The 6,502-nt window shown below is 60.6% G+C and overlaps 1 long non-coding RNA gene across 2 annotated transcripts; it reads right to left on the bottom strand.

Annotated features, from left to right (window-relative positions):
* Positions 1 to 87: 87 nt before the first annotated feature.
* Positions 88 to 1,582, bottom strand: LOC139230317 (uncharacterized). Of its 2 annotated transcripts, none has more exons than XR_011587900.1 (3): positions 1,512 to 1,582; positions 474 to 585; positions 88 to 220 (listed from the first exon to the last, which is right to left on the bottom strand). It is a non-coding gene; the product is annotated as an uncharacterized lncRNA (long non-coding RNA). The 2 variants fall into 2 exon arrangements; XR_011587901.1 differs by lacking the exon at positions 1,512 to 1,582 and adding an exon at positions 790 to 837.
* Positions 1,583 to 6,502: the final 4,920 nt, after the last annotated feature.

Genomic DNA, 6,502 nt, shown 5'->3' with positions numbered 1-6,502 from the left:
GACACCTCGGGCTCTGTCTCCGGGGGGGGGGAACCTGGTGCAGGTGAAGTTCAGGGTTTTAATCGCTGCCACCAATACTCACCTGTGCGCCGTCCACCGCTGCAGTCAGCCGCATCCTCTTCGCTGAAGGCTGCGGGAGGCGAGACCGCTGAGACGGGTTCTCGCCGCCGACCGCGGTCCCGTCGATATTCACCAGCCGCCCACTGGTTAAAGGGGAGAGCTGTCAGAAAGGGAAGAGGTGTCAGTCTCCAGCGGCAACACAACCCATCCCGGGTGCCTCCGCTCCCTGCACCAACGCGGCAGCAAGGACCATGGTGGCCGCTGAACAGTGTGCGGCAACTAAATGGTGCAACAAAGAGACGTGACTGGTGCTGCAGTCCAGGCCAAGTGTCCCAGCTCCCCCCGGTACTCACCGGACAGCTGTATTAACATGCTGATTTAAGTGAAGGAAGTCTCTCACTCACATTACTCACCGCCCTGCCGGACACTTGACGTTTGTTGCTGAGCTGGGCCCGGTTCTCCTGGCCTGAAGCCATGTCCCCGGCGCCGCTCCCGCTCCCGCTCCGCCGCCCGTCCATTCACCGTCTGCCCCAAAGACACAAGACACAGAGTGAGAGTGTGACCGTGAGCCGGGCGGCCCCGGGCCCCGGGATAGCGCGCGCGGGGGGATTTGAATTTGCCGCCTCCCGCCCTCCCGCTCCCTCACCTCAGTCACCGCCCTCCCGCTCCCTCACCTCAGTCACCGCCCTCCCGCTCCCTCACCTCAGTCACCGCCCCCCGCTCCCTCACCTCAGTCACCGCTCTCCCGCTCCCTCACCTCAGTCACCGCCCTCCCGCTCCCTCACCTCAGTCACCGCCCTCCCGCTCCCTCACCTCAGTCACCGCCCTCCCGCTCCCTCACCTCAGTCACCGGTCACCGCCCTCCCGCTCCCTCACCTCAGTCACCGCCCTCCCGCTCCCTCACCTCAGTCACCGCCCTCCCGCTCTCCCGCTCCCTCACCTCAGTCACCGCCCTCCCGCTCTCCCGCTCCCTCACCTCAGTCACCGCCCTCCCGCTCCCTCACCTCAGTCACCGCCCTCCCGCTCCCTCACCTCAGTCACCGCCCTCCCGCTCCCTCACCTCAGTCACCGCCCTCCCGCTCCCTCACCTCAGTCACCGCTCTCCCGCTCCCTCACCTCAGTCACCGCCCTCCCGCTCCCTCACCTCAGTCACCGCCCCCCGCTCCCTCACCTCAGTCACCGCTCTCCCGCTCCCTCACCTCAGTCACCGCCCTCCCGCTCCCTCACCTCAGTCACCGCCCTCCCGCTCCCTCACCTCAGTCACCGCCCTCCCGCTCCCTCACCTCAGTCACCGCCCTCCCGCTCCCTCACCTCAGTCACCGCCCTCCCGCTCCCTCACCTCAGTCACCGCCCTCCCGCTCCCTCACCTCAGTCACCGCCCTCCCGCTCCCTCACCTCAGTCACCGAGCTCCCGCTCCCTCACCTCAGTCACCGCTCTCCCGCTCCCTCACCTCAGTCACCGAGCTCCCGCCAATCTGCCGCCACAACACCACCACCACCACGAACGGCCAGTACTCCCGCCGCCAGCGCCCCCTGTTCAAACCTCGGCCCGCGCCGCTCCCCCATTGGCCGGCCGAGAGCGCGGCCGTCCCATTGGTCGGCGCCGCGGGCCCCAAACCGTCACATTTCAAAAGCCGCTGCGCGGCGAGCGCGCGGGGGCAACACTGCGCAGGCGCGGCCCGGGGCCCGCGGATGAGGATGACGAGAAGGAGGACCAACAACAACAACAACAACAACCCCACCCAGCTCACCCCCCACCCCCCCCCCGAGACCCCTCACCCCCCGCCCCCCCCCCAGAGACCCCTCCCCCAGAGACCCCTCATCCCCAGTGACCCCTCACCCCCAGAGACCCCTCACCCCCAGAGACCCCTCCCCCCAGAGACCCTCACCCCCAGAGACCCCTCACCCCCAGAGACCCCTCCCCCCAGAGACCCCTCATCCCCAGAGACCCCTCACCCCCAGAGACCCCTCATCCCCAGAGACCCCTCTCCCCAGAGACCCTCACCCCAGAGACCGACCTTCACCCCCAGAGACCCCTCATCCCTCCAGAGACCCCTCATCCCCAGAGACCCTCACCCCCCAGAGACCCCTCATCCCTCCAGAGACCCCTCATCCCCAGAGACCCTCACCCCCCAGAGACCCCTCATCCCCAGAGACCCTCACCCCCCCAGAGACCCCTCACCCCCAGAGACCACTCACCCCCAGAGACCCCTCATCCCCAGAGACCCTCACCCCCCCAGAGACCCCTCACCCCCAGAGACCCCTCACCCCCAGAGACCCCTCACCCCCAGAGACCCCTCATCCCCAGAGACCCTCACCCCCCCAGAGACCCCTCACCCCCAGAGACCCCTCACCCCCAGAGACCCCTCACCCCCAGAGACCCTTCATCCCCAGAGACCCCTCCCCCAGAGACCCCTCACCCCCAGAGACCCCTCACCCCCAGAGACCCTTCCCCCCCAGAGACCCTTCCCCCCCAGAGACCTCTCCCCCCAGAGACCCCTCACCCCCAGAGACCCCTCCCCCCAGAGACCCCTCCCCCCCAGAGACCCTCACCCCTAGAGACCCCTCACCCCCAGAGACCCCTCCCCCCAGAGACCCCTCATCCCCAGAGACCCCTCATCCCCAGAGACCCTCATCCCCCAGAGACCCCTCATCCCCAGAGACCCCTCATCCCCAGAGACCCTCACCCCAGAGACCGACCTTCACCCCCAGAGACCCCTCATCCCCAGAGACCCCTCATCCCTCCAGAGTCCCCTCACCCCCAGAGACCCTTCACCCCCAGAGACCCCTCACCCCCAGAGACCCCTCATCCCCAGAGACCCCTCATCCCCAGAGACCCTCATCCCCCAGAGACCCTCACCCCCAAGAGACCCCTCACCCCCAGAGACCCTTCATCCCCAGAGACCCTTCATCCCCAGAGACCCCTCCCCCAGAGACCCCTCATCCCCAGAGACCCCTCATCCCCAGAGACCCTCACCCCCCCAGAGACCCCTCACCCCCAGAGACCCTTCATCCCCAGAGACCCCTCCCCCAGAGACCCCTCACCCCCAGAGACCCCTCACCCCCAGAGACCCTTCCCCCCAGAGACCCTTCCCCCCCCAGAGACCCCCTCACCCCCAGAGACCCCTCATCCCCAGAGACCCCTCATCCCCAGAGACCCCTCCCCCCAGAGACCCCTCATCCCCAGAGACCCCTCATCCCCAGGGACCCTCATCCCCCAGAGACCTCTCATCCCCAGAGACCCTTCCCCCCCCCAGAGACCCCTTCCCCCCCAGAGACCCCTCCCCCCCAGAGACTCTCATCCCTAGAGACCCCTCCCCCCAGAGACCTCTCATTCCCAGAGACCTCTCATTCCCAGAGACCCCTCATCCCCAGACCCCCCTCATCCCCAGACCCCTCATCCCCAGAGACTCTCATACCCAGAGACCCCTCATCCCCAGAGACCCCTCCCCCCAGACCCCTCATCCCCAGAGACTCTCATCCCCCAGAGACCCCTCATCCCCAGAGACCCCTCCCCCCCAGAGACCCCTCCGCCCAGAGACCCCTCCGCCCAGAGACTACTCATCCCCAGAGACCTCTCATCCCCAGAAACCTCTCATCCCCCAGAGACCCCTCCCCCCCAGAGACCTCTTATCCCCAGAGACCTCTCATCCCCATAAACCCCTCCCCCCCATAGACCCCTCCCCCCCAGAGACCTCTCATCCCCAGTGACCTCTCCCCCCAGAGACCCCTCCCTCCCAGAGACCCTCATCCCCCAGAGACCCTCATCCCCCAGAGACCCCTCCCCCCCCAGAGACCCCCTCATCCCCCAGAGACCCCTCCCCCCAGAGACCCCTCACCCCCAGAGACCCCTAGCTCATCCCCAGAGACCCTCATTCCCAGAGACCCCTCATCCCCAGAGACCCCTCCCCCCAGAGACCCCTCACCCCCATAGACTCCTCACCCCCAGAGACCCCTCACCCCCATAGACTCCTCACCCCCATAGACCCCTCCCCCCAGAGACCCCTCACCCCCATAGACTCCTCACCCCCATAGACCCCTCACCCCCAGAGACCCCTCACCCCCATAGACTCCTCACCCCCATAGACCCCTCCCCCCAGAGACCCCTCACCCCCATAGACTCCTCACCCCCAGAGACCCCTCACCCCCAAGGGACCCCATGCTCATCCCCACAGACCCCCAGCTCTTCCCCACAGACCCCCAGCCCATCCCCAGAGCCTGTCCCCCCAGAATATTTATTAAATGGTGAGAAACTTTTAAGTGTTGGTGTTCAGGAGATTTGGGTGTCCTTGTGCAAGGAACACAGAAAGCTAGCGTGCAGGTACAGCAAGCGGTAAGGAAGGCAAATGACATGTTGTCCTTTCGTAGTATTAGTCAGCCCCTCGTGTCTAGGGTCACCCACTTCCACACCAAAATAAGATGAGTTCACAGGTGTTTCACTGAGGGACCTGACATTATAGGTCCTGATCTTTATTACAAGGGGGATGGAGTATAAGAGTAAGGAAGTCTTGCTACAATTGTACAGGGCCCTGGTGAGACCACACCTGGAGTACTGTGCACAGTTTGGGTCTCCTTATCTAAGGAAGGATATACTTGCCTGGGAGGTGGTACAATGGAGGTTCACTAAACTGATTCCTGGGATGAGAGGGCTGTCTTACAATGAGAGATTGTGTAGAATGGGCCTAGACTCTGGAGTTTAGAAGGATAAGCGGTGATTCATTGAAACATACAAGATTCTGAGGGGGATTGACAGGGTAGATGCTGAGAGGATGTTTCCCCCAGGCAGGAGTGTCTAGAACCAGGGGTCACAGTCTCAGGATAAGGGGCCGGCCATTTAAGACTGAGATGAGGAGGAATTTCTTCGCTTAGAGGATGGTGAATCTTTGAAATTCGCTGTCCCAGAGTGTCATGTATGTAACCATCATGCAACGGTAATCTTCATGTAACAGTAACCTTTATGTAACTCCTGTACACTGTACTTATACCCTAGAAATGTACACCCTGACCACCGGGGGTGAACTTGTGGGAGACACTCCTCACCTGGGTTTCCAGGTATAAAAGGGGAGGACCCAGCCAGGGTCAGCACTCCTTGGTCCTGGGAATAAAGGTTAAGGTCACATAGTGACTGTGTCTGCAGTACATGCCTCGTGTGAATTTGTAGTAAGGTGCAGGGACACCACACAGAGGGCTGTAGAGACTGAGTCTCTGAATATATTCAAGGCTGAGGTCTATTTTTGGAGTCTCGGGAAATCAAGGGATATGGAGATCAGACGGGAAAGTGGAGCTGAGGTCGATGATCAGCCATGATCTTATTGGATGGGTCGAGGGGCCATAGGGCCTACTCCTGCTCCTATTTCTTATGTTCTTCTAGAAAGTGGCTGCTTGGCCCATCATGTCCGCGCCGGCCGACCAAGAGCTACCCAGCCTAATCCCACTTTCCCGCTCTCGGTCCGTAGCCCTGTGGGTTACGACACTTCAGGTGCACATCCAGATACTTTTTAAATGTGGTGAGGGTTTCTGCCTCTACCACCCTTTCAGGCCGTGAGTTCCAGACCCCCACCACCCTCTGGGTGAAAAAAGGTCTCATCTCGCTTCTAATCCTTCTACAATTATTTTAAATCTATGCCCCCTGGTTGTTGACCCCTCTGCCAAGGGAAACAGGTCCTTCCTATCCACTCTATCCAGACCCCTCATAATTTTATGCCCTCTCATAATTTTATACACCTCAATAAGGTCTCCCCTCAGCCTCCTCTATTCCATAGAAAACAAACCCAGCCTCTCCAATCTTTCCTCATCGCCAAAATTCTCCAGTCCAGGCAACATCCTCGTAAATCTTCTCCGTACTCTTTCTAGTGCAATCACATCTTTCCTGTAATGTGACCAGAACTACATGCAGTACTCCAGCTGTGGCCTAACCAGTGTTTTATACAGTTCAAGCATAACCTTCCTGCTCTTGTATTCCATGCCTTGGCTAATAAAGGCAAGTATTCCGTATGCCTTCTTAACCACCTTATCCACCTGGCCTGCTACCTTCAGGGATCTGTGGACCTGCACTCCCAGGTCCCTTTGTTCCTCTACACTTCTCAGTGTCCTACCATTTCATGTGTATTCCCTTGCGTTGTTAACCCTCCCCAAATGCATTACCTCACAATTTCTAATGACGCAGAAGAATGGAGCAACTTTGAAGACATATACGATGCCAATTGACAGAAAGGCTTTGTGAATGTGAGGCAACCGATGTTGGTAACGCAGCGTAATTATTAGTTTATGTTCGCTATGTTTTGACTGGGGGAGATTCGTTAGAACATTTTTCTTTTTTGTCAGGCGTTACCAGAATGAGCGACGGGTGATGAAGTAGTCTGGATAACTTCGTGGGATCAGGATTACTTAGGTGAGAGAAGTGTGTTACTGTTTGCACAGACAGTGCTGCCGCTTCGACGGG

The sequence above is a fragment of the Pristiophorus japonicus genome, chromosome 19 (assembly GCF_044704955.1).
Source record: "Pristiophorus japonicus isolate sPriJap1 chromosome 19, sPriJap1.hap1, whole genome shotgun sequence".
Lineage (NCBI taxonomy): Eukaryota > Metazoa > Chordata > Chondrichthyes > Pristiophoridae > Pristiophorus > Pristiophorus japonicus.
Note: the sequence above shows the minus strand (reverse complement) of the source record. Positions and strands in the feature narration are given on the sequence as shown.